Here is a 13,279-nt window from a genome sequence, read left to right on the forward strand (position 1 = left end):
GGATGGATGGATGGATGGATGGATGGATGGATGGATGGATGGATGGATGGATGGATGGATGGATGGATGGATGGATAATTATAAACCTCAATGAAAACCCAAAATCAAAGCTTGAAACGCAACACAGTTTGGTCAATAAAAAAGTTTTTTTCCTTCTCGAAGAAACTCCATGTGGATTATTGTTTGCCCAACAAAATAAATAAGAGTCATACCTCATATATCTAATAGACAAGCTTAGTGCCTCACTAACAGCTGGGTGTGCACACTTTGCAACCCTCTTTCCTGTCTGGTGTTGCTCTGACTTGGTATTGCTCAGCTCCTGACTTTGTCTCACTGCTTTCCTTGGTCTATCCATATTTTACAGCTTTAATTGCCTCTCTAATAATGTACTATCACTGTCCTGATAAAACATTATTACACGTTATTTGATATGAAACATTTTAAATAGATTGAATTGCTGAGTATTTAACCATTACTAACACCAACCTTATTCTGTCAGCGAAAACCAAATCCTCCTGTTGTTGATGAGATAACAAACTATTTATTTGATGGTTGACGTTACTTGGGAACACTGGTGAAGTTAAGTGCTTGATATGGACAGGTCCTCATCCCAGTTTTAAGATGATTTTAAACAAGTATTATAAACCAGCTCCATTAATTAAAACATACTCTAAAGACTTTTTTAACTCAGTCTAAGGGCTTTACATCAGACTGTAGCTGCTTAATCAACAATCAGAGCAGCTTATGAAGGGGCCAGGGCAGTGATCACAATGTAATGCATTTTCAGATTGAAAATATGTGAGGTAAACATTTTAAAATCTTTTTTTCCTCATCCTCAGTATATTTTTTGGTGGGGAGGACAAATGCACCTGTCTGTTTTATTGTGGCGACACAATAGTACAAAAAATACAGCGAAACAAAGATTCTGCATGAAGAATTCTCAGTGTTTTTCTTCCATTTCATAGTCTGAGCTCAGTCCTGCTGTCGTCATTTCCATCCTATAGAAAAGAGGAAGGATGGTCACACACATGACCTTGCATTGAGATATAGTTTTTTTTAGGTACAAGTCCAATCTGAATATAAACTGAACTGGAACGAACAAAGAAAACTTAAGTCTGCTTCTGATTCAGACCAGACAAGCGAAGCATTGGATTTCAACAGTGTAATAACACACCAACACTCGTTCAAATGCAGCAGATAAATGTGTTCTCCTTTTAAGTGATATGAAGGTTTGGAGTCCCCTTTGTGGACCATCATTTCCCATAATTCATTGCACATCGAATCGTATTGTCAAGCTTCGACAGCAGTGGCTATAGAATGTTGCTAAAATGGTGAATAAAAAAGTGTATAGTATTATTTCTTTATCCCACAAAGTAAAACTTTTAAGTGTTTAAGGTGAGGATGTAGATTTGTTGAGCTTAAATATCGGCTTGTTCATTAAGAGTCTACTCTGGTGTTTCTCTGCACCAGCAGCTGCCAGCTGAACGGAGAGTTTTCCTCCCATTTGGAAAGCCTCTGATTCTCAGCACATGGTGTTGAACATATTACTGGGTTTAACGACCAGGTGGAAAATAAACACATAACTAAGTCGTTTTTTTGTGTGGTTTATTTGAATCTTTTACATGTTGTTTTTACTTAGTATTTGTTTAAAATGTTCCAGCCTTAAAAAGGTTTTATTTTACTCTACTTGAAGGTGCATTAGAAGATGAATAATTTGCTCATCTTCAACTGATGTCTGCATCCATGGTTCAACCACTGGAAACAAACATTCCATTAATATTTGGAAATCCAAATAGTTTCTTTGCACATCTTAAGTATTTAATATAACCCCTAAACCTTTATATTTTATAAAATAAATTTGCTTTCCTTCATCTCTTAGAACTATATTTGATTTATAAGTCTGATTATCCACCAATCTACCTGTCCTGCACCTGAAAAAGAAAAGCTGTATCGCCGTTGTAAAATACAATAAAAGGTATAACTACTTAAGTTAGCAGCACCACTTTTAGTGATTTCAGATTTAGTTAAGTCATACTGTGTTATACTTGGTGTTAATATTAATACAAAAAATTACAGTGATCTGTTTATTGCACTAGAAAGTAGCAGTGTACAGTATGTGTGTCATAATGTCTTCCAGCTGCTTTTGCACATCTGTTTCGAAAAAGATGTGTTTTATTTAGATAGAGTAGGCTCTCATCCTGGTCATCCTGGATGTTTGTGGCCCATTTGAGAAGACTGTCCAAGTAGATCCATAGATGTGGGAGGTGGGAGTCAATCAACCATTGAGCAGTCTGCATGACCGTCTGCAGTTGTTTCTTCCTGGGCGCAGTGCAGCTGCTCATCCATACGTCAGGATGCGCTCTATTCTGCAGTTGTTAAAGTTTTTCAGCAGAGGTGGAGGGAGTTTGTTCCTCCTCAGCGCTCTGAGGAAGATGTTGCTGGGCCTTTTTAAAATGAGGGTGGTGTTAAGGGTCCAGCCCAGGCCCTCTGAGATGTGTAGCCTAAGAAATGTCAAGTCTACTTCATTCTTTATATCACTCATTTCTGAGTTGAATCAGGTTCTTGACTTCCAGATGTTGGTTCATCATTATTTTGTCTCCTCGATGCCGAGTTTAAAGGTGCACCAAGTCACAAGTGCCTGGATCTCCTCTCTGTATCTCCACCACTGTAACTTTTACTTCCTTTTTAATAATGTGCTGAAAACTCAGTTGTCTCTGAGATAGTACCATGCTAATAAAATCTGGGGGGAAAAATACAAGCTAGATGAGGTCTAACAAAGTTCTTGTCATTATATATATATATTTTTTGCATCATCTTATTTTTCCACCTACCTACTATATTTCAAGAACAAAGAACAATCAGTTGTCATGTAGATTACAGATTTAAAATGAGTAAAATCCTCAGCTGTGAAATGAAATGTATTTTATAAATGGGATTTATTTTGGCATGTTGAAAACTTTGTAAAGATCCTCCGGGAGGAGAGATTGCTTCTTTTTGTTTTGTTTTTTTTTTTAACCTGGAGCTGCGTTTCTGGGTAATGATATCTCATTAGGAGTGGGCACTCGATACGTATGTGAAGACGCAGATTCACTGCAAGTTAGACTGATTCATGAATGCAACTGAAGCCAATAAAGGCTTGAACAGTGACTTCATGGGATTAAGTTGTTTACCTTCTAAATGATTCATCGGCCTTAAAACACACGCTGCTGTTACCACTTAAAATGACTTCATGGCCTTTGGTTTAACCCGCTCTAGCTTCTGTCTGCAGGTTAGTTATATTCTTCAGCACATGGCTCAGTCCTGCTCTTCTGTTTGATATTCAACTTCCCCCAGTCTTTTTAAAGTACATTATATTTTAATGTCCTTCAACCTTGCAAAAAGACACCAGTGGATGTTTGAAACTACCTTTATAGCTTTGTAAAGTCAGTAAGGTCCTCTCCTAGTGCCAATAAACATACAGTTTCTTTAATTCATACTAGGCTGCTATTTAAAAATCCCTTTTAGATATTTTAAATTGTCAGCGTTTGACTTCTGGCCTTCATTAGAGTCGACATTCATCATTTCTAAAGGAGAATGAAAATCAGCTACATGTTCATACTGAGAGTTTGGTTAAGTGGATAATAAAGGTGTCATTAAACATCCAGAGTGGGTTCAGGAGTACAAACTGAGAATCTATGAGTTTTATGGGCTTATTTCACAAATAAAAAAAAAATATTCTGTTCAGTTTTGACTGGAGTGGATACTAACCTTGGTGTTGTTCACAGAGCAGGAATGAGGAGATTGTAGGCCCCTGGACATACGCTATGTTTATTTATGCCAAGTATAATGATTTTAAGTTTGTTTGTAAGTTTAAATTTGTTAACATACAAACCATCGTTTTTTGGTGTCTCTGTTGCATCTGTAAAAAAAAAAAAAAAAAAAATCCACTATCCAGTCATACTTTAATTCACTTATTAAGATGCAGAGTTACGGTAATAAACAATAATATATAAATATTAACCCTCATTCAGGTTGTAAGTTTTTTTAAGCTACCGGTTTGTTTTGTGTGAACCGTTCAAACCTCTCAGATCTTCTGACCCAAGCCTACTCTGCACTAGAGACTGACATGGGAGTGGATTTTCACTCCTGTCCTGTCCCACTCCCACAGAAAAAAATTGTGTCCCTGGCCAGAGTAGAAATCTAGTAGAAATCTAAATCCTGTCCCGTCCCACTCCTGGTGAAATTGCTCCCACTCCCATCCCGCTCCCATTCAGAATGACTCCCGCTCCTGCACCACTCCCATTCTTGTTTTTTTTTTCTTTTTTAGCGCGGGTGAAAAACTCTGAATGGAAGCACTGTTTTTGGGTCGTGTAGTTTTTTTGACTCGCATTATAGTGTAGGGTTCAAGGAAAAAAACTACAAAATGGCGGCGCCGCGCCAGTACTGTTTTTTTTTTCTTTCGATTTTATTTTATTTTTTGGCATCGATCCTAGTTTTTTTTTTTTTAGTTATTATTGGTTTGCTCCTGCTCCCGTCTGCTCCCGTTAATGTTTATTCCTGCACCGTCCCAATCACGTGATCGTTACTAATACTGACTCCCATCCCACGGGAATCCCACAGGAATCCAGTGACCCGTGGGATTCCCGAAAAAATGTCAGTCTCTACTCTGCACCCAGAACCAGAACCAAACACGGAGAAGCAGCTTTTAGCTCTTATGCTTCTCAGTTCCTGAATTAATTTCAGAAGACACTAAAAGCACTAACACCCCAGGTTGTTTTAAATCAAAATTAAATACATATTTGTTTTTAGTCTAACTATCCTCTCATTCTTGAGCAATTGTTAATCTTATTTAAATAAACATGCACTGTTCTTTTAACTATCATTTATTTATTTTTAATCTAAATTTATATTAATAATTATTGGGTAAACATTATACCTTATAAAAATTTCAAATATTCTGGGAAAGTTAGGCATTTCATTTTATGTTTTCGTTTTCATGCACACTAATTCAGATGAGACAATGTTAATTCTACTTAAAAGAGGCTAAAGTGACTTGAGAAAAGCAGAAATAAGAGTGAAGGGTGGTGACTCTTCAATAGCAAATATTTACTAAAGAATCAACTAATCTGGCAAACAACTGCCTTGGTAGCAGTTTGGATAGCCATCTAGATAGCAGTCCAGAATAACACCCAACCATATTCAGTTAACTGTAGTATGTTCAAACTGTGCATACTTTAAGTGAGATATGTGACTGAGAGAAATAACAAAACAAAAAAGGATGCAAAAAAAGTGACTGAGGTATTACTCTTTGACTTGGAAAAGAAATGTCATGCTTAACTGTATTTTAAGGTAGTAAAACTTTAGAATGAGAAATTGAAGAAAACAAAGGTGGTCTAATATTTTACCACTTTGTCATAAATGTTATATATGTTTAAAGGGTTAGGTGTGTTTCCATTTGAAACGCCCATCACTTTTTCTTATTTGAAAGTCCAAAAGGATCTTTTTCTAGACTTTTTTTTCCCCCTTCAGACTTTGATCTGTGAAGGCCTGGAGTCATTGGGGCTGTGAAAGAATATCAGCTCTGACTTTTCAGGAAGCGCTGAGCCAAGGGGAAGATCAATAAAATAATACACCTTTTCTCCACCTTCTAAATGAAAAATTCATCTTTATCAGGAAATATGTCCTCAGATCAGAGTTCCAGGGGAGAAGACTTTATCAAATTCAAATGGGAGATGATTGTAAAACATTTTGGAGATCTCATAAATGATCAACTTTTGAAGTACTGAAAAATTACATTGGTGAGTAATGAAGAAAAAAGTGCTATTATATCTATCTAATGTAAAGACACTGAGAAAATTAGATTTTTCAGAAAGAGCCCTTCTGTTTCCATTCCTTTGCAGCATCCACCCTGCAATCCATGCTTTATATTTTCTCTACTTAATCTATCTTCCTTTCCTTCCATCCATTTCTCAATCTTTTCCTCTGTCCTTATGCTTTAGAAATTCAGCAGTTATCAGATTTTCTGAGATCAGGAGGAACAGTTGCTCCACTTCCTCTGTTTTATGCAACTGTTGCAGGATTTTTGTTGACCGATTCTTTTTAACCTATGAATGTTCATTCTTGGTTAAATACTCTTTGGCTCTGTCTGCTTTGCAGTTAAAGGAGCAGTAGTAATGTGTCTGATTCTGTGTTGTTTTAAAGAGGGGCAAACTTTCAGTTGTGTAGTTGTAAAGGGAGCAACAACAAAAATAAGCATACTGTATGTGGTTTTCGTAAAGTCTGCTTCCTTACAACAAAGGAATCAGCATTCAGTCTTCTATTGAGCTTATTTTCAGAATCTCAGCAGAATGTCTACATCATCACTGCGTTAACTGTAACTCTGTGAGATGCAGCTAGCAGGAAGATGTCATGCAGCTTTCTTCAGCATGTGGCCGTGTGTTTGTTGCAGCACAGGTCAGCTCTCAGCAGCCTACCCTCCATACACATTTCCCAGTGCTTACGCCTCATTAACTCAACACACTGGGTTCCTTTACAGCTGTTAATCACACAATGTAAAGCTTATAGAGGTAAGTAATCAGTATTTATATCAATTAAGCTCACTTTTGAATGCACACTAAAGTGACGAAGCGGCTGCTTTTTAATCAATCCAATTCTAAAGTTAAAAACTGACCTTTAATTGATTAAACTATAAGAGTATGTGAGTCTTGGATCTGTCAGTGTTTTAGCAGTGAGTAAATTAGCTATGGGTTTTATATTTTATTGTTGAAAAATGAAGAGAAAATGAAGTAATTGCTCATCATTGGACTGAATGCATCATTAGATGCAGAGGATGCAGTAAATGAGTCTAATCTAAAGGAGCATATCTTTGTTCAGCTGTCGGGAATGGAAGCTTAGTGGTATGAAGGTGATATATCATTATGTATTTATGACCCCCTAATTTTCACTGTCAGTGGAATATACACAAAAGAGTTACATTTACAGCATACTGATACAGATGAAGGAATGAAAAAAAACACACAAAACTGCTAATTAGTAATGCTCGTTAGGCCAAAATAAACTGCAGCTAATTAACCCGGAAAACATGAAGAGAGCACCTATAATCAGACGTTAGCAAGAGAAACAGCTGCAGAGAGCAAATTGCACTTTACAAGTTTTTCCCTTCCTACATTTACAACTAAAACCTTTTTATTAGAGCTTCATTCAGTGCAGTAATGCTGAGTCCCTTTTTGCAACATCTGTTGTTTGCAGAAAAAGGGTTCTACAACAGTCTTTACTAAAAATAAAACAATTTTTTTGTAGAATGCAGGAGGTATTTCCTCCCAAAAAGAGGAAAATAGCCAATGTTTCTTAGAGTAATTAGTTAAGTAGTTAGATTGCATTTTTCACTCCTTTTTTTTGGATTGATGAACGTGCTTAGGGAATGCTGAGGTTTTTCTGTACAGCACAAACGCTCCCAGTATGACTGAATTTGTTGGAGAACACAGTCCAAACAGCAACGAGTAACGCCACTGGCTCAAGCCAAGGTGGTTGACTTCAGCTTCCACTGCTTTGAGGTTTGATGAGAAGATCTTGCAGAAACCAGAGAACTGATTTTCATCATACAAAGGAAGTACCCGGCTCCTCAAGATTCTTACTTAAGCAAATCTGTGTTAGGAGAAGATGCAAACTTGCTCCCTCTGCAGGATTTTACTTTGACATGCTTTAAATGATTGATTAATAGACTATGTTTCTGCTTTTCTATACTGACGTTTTATACTGTGAATAAGGTTTAGCTATGAAAATATATATATATTTTTATTTTTAGTTAGTCCTCAGAGGCCTACTGGGTCAAAAATGAATCTGAAATTATCATTTAAAAAGAATTAACAGTTGATCAATGATGCCCTCTACTAGAAGGGTAAGTTACAAATGGTTAGAGAAGCCAACCATTTAGATCTCTTTATCATCAGATATTGTAGGAAAGTTGAGTGGAAGGAAGACAATCGGTAGATTCAAGCACATAGATAACAAATACCAGCAGCCACCACACACATCTGTCCACAATATAAGCTTTAAGTGTTGCTCCCTTTTGTCAAATCAATCCTGAACCAGAGAACATCAGATGTTTGGCAAAGGATAAAATGTCCTGGATTGTTACTGATTGGTCCTTAGATTTTGTTTCAGATTAAAGTAAGATTTACATTTAATTTGTGGTTTAATGACTAAAAATGTGGAGAAAGAGCACAAAGTCACATGAGTGAGTAGATGTGAAGTTGGGGTCATGAAAGGGCAGTGACGTCCTTTAATGATCAACACACCTACCTGGGGGTTTTAGGGCCCTCCAATTGATATTTTAAGTGAAAATGTGTCCAAATTCTGCCTAAATGTTTCCAAGGCATCCAGGTTAAATTTGGTGATATTTGGTTTCAAAGAGAACACTTTCATTTAGATGTTTATAACGAGTTGGAGATTTGTTAGAAGTCTAAATACAGACATGTTTTAAGACTGACTTTTTGATACCAGTCCTCTCTTTTTCTTATTGGGCTGTTTTTTTTTAGGATACAAGCAGTCCAGCCAAATATATACAAATCCAGGCCCATTCCTTACATTTTAATAATGATGATAATAATTGAGCTTTATTGATCTCACATTGGAGAAATTTACCTCTGCATTTAACCCATCCCCTTCGGGAGCAGTGTGCCGTCATCGTGGGGCGCCCGGGAGCAGTGTGGGTCTTGCTCAGGGACCCAGAGTGGCAGTCTTTGGAAGCGGGGCTCGAAATCAGAACCTCAGGATTCCAAGCTCTATGCAGCTCTATGCCCTAACCACTAGGCTTCCATTCCCCTATTAACCCCTTATGGGCTTAAGTCAAGTCAAGTCAAGTCAGCTTTTATTGTCACTTTCTTCATATGTACAAGACATACAAGGGAAATGAAATTACGTTTTCTCTCTAGAAATATACAAATATACAAGAAATATACAAGACTGACATTTACAGACTGACATAAAGTGCGGGACATGACAAGTAACAGTGATAAGATAAATATAAAGTATAGACATTACAATAAAAGCAATAAAACAGCAGCAATAGTATATATATTATATATATTTATTTATATTTTAACACATTTTCAGTACAAACAAAACTGAATTCCTTAACTCTCTTAATAGCATGTTCCCTCTCTGGTTCAAACTACTTTTTCATACTGTGAATTGGCTCTACTGGGGAATTCTGATGGTTACTTATGGCAACAAACTCAAACTTGGACTCTGATAAATTTGAGGTTAATATCTTCTTATCAGGTTACACCCTTTTCAGCCCAATCTCGTTTTTAATGATATGTCAGAATAGAGGGCGTTTTTCCATCCATCAGTAAATGCATGAATATTGTCATATATACAATTTTTCTGTTTCTTTATTGTTACTGCACCATTGTTGCTGCAAGAAATATTAAATAAGGTTTTAACACCAAATCAAAACTGTTCTTGAGTTTTGATTCAGGCTTCTTGACATACTTTGGATCGGTTGAACTTTGCAGACTTTTGGTGGACTTGATGAGTCGTCCGTTTTAGTCCTGAACCTAGATCGCCCTTAAAACAGGATGTTTAAAATGAGCCAATCATCACAGCTACGAATCCGCAAAACATTTAATCATGGCTGAATTAGGAGCAAATATAGAGTTAACATTGAAATCAGGACCGGCCTTTTGGAGATACTGGTTTCAATCTCCGAATTAACTAATTGCCAATCATTCCAAACCCTGCTTTAGTGATTCTGTTGTCACCCGAGTTTTATTTACCAGGAGATTATTCAAATAAAAAAAATACTTTATTGATATCAAAGGAAACTAAATGCAGTTTTTAACATTTTTTTTCCACCAATTTCTTGTATTGATAGCTGTAAAAAAAGAAGGATCTGTAGCGGTCAATTTTGCACAAGATCTGAAAAGTCTTTGACTGCAGACACTGATGTTTTTAACAGTCCCCTTAAGGTGATGCTCACTGTTGTCCATAATGTTCTTCATTTTATGAAGGATTCTTCCTTTGAAATCCTCTCCAAAACTTCTAGAGGAGTGTCTAGAACAGAACTAACCTTGTTTATTAGCTTTTTGGGCTTTTTAAGATAATTTGCTCTTATTGTGTTACCCGAGCAAATGACAGTAGAGTAGATCTCACTCTCCACAACAGAATTAGTAAACCACTAGTCAGACCTAAACCTCATTGAGAGTCGATTATGCAGATGAGCTGAAAGCCTATATGAGAGTAACACAGGCTTTTATCGTGGGTTCACAGTGACTGATATCCATGTCTGCTCTGTTATTCATCCCCTCTGGAGGCATGTGAGATCTATTCATGGATTCAGACAGCCACTTCTCTTAATTTGAAATGTACCAGATCCGCTGTATTCTTCCTGTGCCTGCCTTCCCGGCTGGTCTTTACCCTGGGTTCACACAGACTTCTGCTGGGCTCATAATGAACACGGTGCAGCTGTGATGTGGGCACTGCAAGGTGCTGAAATCATTAAAATCAATATGTAGCCACAGATGTGGGACGTTCTGCGGCTCAATGACATGTTTCCCCTAAAAGAAAGTTTTGTTGGACGCAGGAGCAGTTTCAGCATGAAGCTCCTGAGCTTCACATGCCAAATAGGAAAAGTCAGGAGCCAGGCAGAAAATAAGTCCGTGTGAGTTCAGAATATAAAAAAAAAACAAAAAAAAACACAAGGACAGTGTGTCTATTGGAGAATGAGAGGGTTATTTAAATGTACAGATAGAGTTTTCCAAAAGAACTAAAGGGATTGAGCGTGAACCCATGTGAACTTTTTTGTGTCTCTAGAGGCAGTTCTTCAGCCGGAGTCATAGCTGGACCAGCCTGGTTTCAGTGTGAGTGACTTATCGCTGCACGCCCACACCGCATCTGCATTGTATTCAGTGTGAACCTGACGCTCATCATCCCTAACTTTTTTTTCAGTTTCTAAAGACAATCTGAGTGACAGAAATTAGAGCTGCTCAATGCATAACAATATAACTCTCCTGATGATGTAGCACCATGGAGGCAGTGGGAATTATCCCATCGACTATAACAGCTTCTATTTCCAATGGAGAGAAAAATGCAGGAATGATGGAGTCTATTTGAACCGGGGTTATCTTCTGGATGATGCACTTTAGTGAGGCAGTAATTTTTGCAAAAAAGGAGCCACTATTTGAAGCATGTATTGTACAGTATTCACGCCACATGCATGCGCTCTTCAGTAAGCGTACATTTCTGATTAAAATATGCACTTTTTTTTTCACTCAACAGATTTTCAGAAAAAAAAAAATTATAAGACACAATATTTGAGTTAAACTGATTGATTGCATCTGAGCAGTAGCTAAATGAAGAGTAGGACAACAATTTTATTTATAATTAGTGTTGTCGATGCCATTTTTTGGCCCTGATACGATACCCGATACCTGGCTGTGCAGTGTCGGCCGATACCAGTATCTACGGATACCATCTGTTTGAAATTGATGTGTGTGTGTGTGTGTGTGTGTATATATGAAGAACTGCATACAACTTGGATGTTAAATAATTGCCATCAAGGCTTTGTCAAGCTGCTGCCTACCTTTGTGAAGCAGGAAAAACCAGACTAAAACCAGACTAAATGTGAGATTAAATGTGTAATTTAGTCTGTCCCCGATGAATGAGACATCAGAAGATTGTTGATGAGAACAACCCGTTATTTTTAAAAACCATGTCTGTGCCTAATGACCAATGCTCTGACCAATGAGCGCAACTGACTATGACGTAGTAAGCACAACAGAAGTTTCAACGAAAACCCCAAGTCTAATCCTTCCAAAGCTGAGTCAAACGAGGACTCTTCAAAAGTTTTTGCCATCTTCCTTGTTGTGCTTTATCCATCGCCGTCCAGCTTTGTCATCACACCCTCAAAACCCCGCCTGCTTTGCTTCCAGACATTCAAAACGCATTTCTGCATTGTGATTGGCCCGCCAGTTCTAGGGCCTGGGCCTCGATCGAGGCTAGACCAATCGCAGGCAAAAATGATTTTGGCTGCAGGCGGGTTGGGCTAGTTTACTAGGCTAGGAAAAAGACTAATACAAAGTGAATCCACTAGAACTTTTTATTGCATACCTGCGGGTCCACAGAGTTACTGCATGGGGTCGCAAAAGTTTTGGTTGATTTCTTTTTTTTTTTTTATATTCCCCCCGCAATTTTTTCCACTAATTGAAATGTCTTTAAATACACATTAACTAATATACACCTTTCACTATAGTGAGCTTAATATTCCCCTTCTGTTTGTTTGGCTTCCAGATAGACAAGTCAGAGCAGCTCCATCTCACTGAGGAGCTGAGTCCGACGTGGTTTTTAGTTGAACAGTGTGAGCAGATAGATCGCATCAGAGCGTCGGGCCGAACATAAATTGTGAGCTGCAGCTGCGTGCAACGATTGAAAAAAATCGCAACTGCAGTTTCTGCTTACTGATAGTTAAACCATTGCCGATACAACAATTTTATTGCAGTATCGGGGCCATGCACGATACTAGTATCGGTGCAACACTATTTATAATACATATAGTTCTTGTTGCCATTTTTATTTTCTTTTAACTCTAAATCTGGTTTACTGTCACTTTTGTGACAAATGTAACAACATTTTCAGTTCATAAATATTTAGAAGAAAGTTTGTTGACTGCTGCCTTAAAATAGAGCCTCTCAGGCAGCAGATCAGTGAAATAATTTATCTTTCATTGAGGCTCAATTTACTTGCAGTTGGAGAAGATCTACTGAGCAGGGGCGGAGCTAGATGGGGGGCAGGGGTAGTCATAGCTATCCTTAGCCAGTCATTGGCCACCCCTATTTTTTCTCTCAAGTAGAATATTTAAAACAATTTAACTTAATATATATTAACAATTACTTGACAATAAAAACACTGTGGTCAGGGGCGGAGCTAGATGGGGGGCCAGTCACTGGCCCATCCTGTGGCCACCCCTACCATTTATTTCCCTCTAATACAGACAATGGCAGCAGTACTACTCTCAAGTGGAATATTGAAAACATTTATTTTTTCTTGTGGTTAATTATGCACATCAGTATACTAACATTAAAAATAAGTACAGAATTCATGCTCTTTAAAAAACTACATTTTGTGTTATATATGCGGTAAAATTATAAAAATAGACGTCGGGGCCCTAACCTCTTACACCCTAAGGGGGTATAAATAAATTTCTGCCTGACAAAAACACACAAAAGTAAATAACTTATAGCCTCAAAGCTATTAGATTTAAGAAGAAACTTTTGGTACCTCTGTAAAGGTAAGATGTCAT

General features: G+C 37.5%; 1 protein-coding gene across 1 annotated transcript in view; it reads left to right on the plus strand.

Annotated features, from left to right (window-relative positions):
- Positions 1–13,279, plus strand: part of bahd1 (bromo adjacent homology domain containing 1) — a 56,448-nt gene that overhangs the window by 19,780 nt on the left and 23,389 nt on the right. The window lies entirely within an intron of this gene.

This window comes from Cyprinodon variegatus, unplaced genomic scaffold (assembly GCF_000732505.1).
Source record: "Cyprinodon variegatus isolate N-32 unplaced genomic scaffold, C_variegatus-1.0 Scaffold187, whole genome shotgun sequence".
Classification (NCBI taxonomy): domain Eukaryota; kingdom Metazoa; phylum Chordata; class Actinopteri; order Cyprinodontiformes; family Cyprinodontidae; genus Cyprinodon; species Cyprinodon variegatus.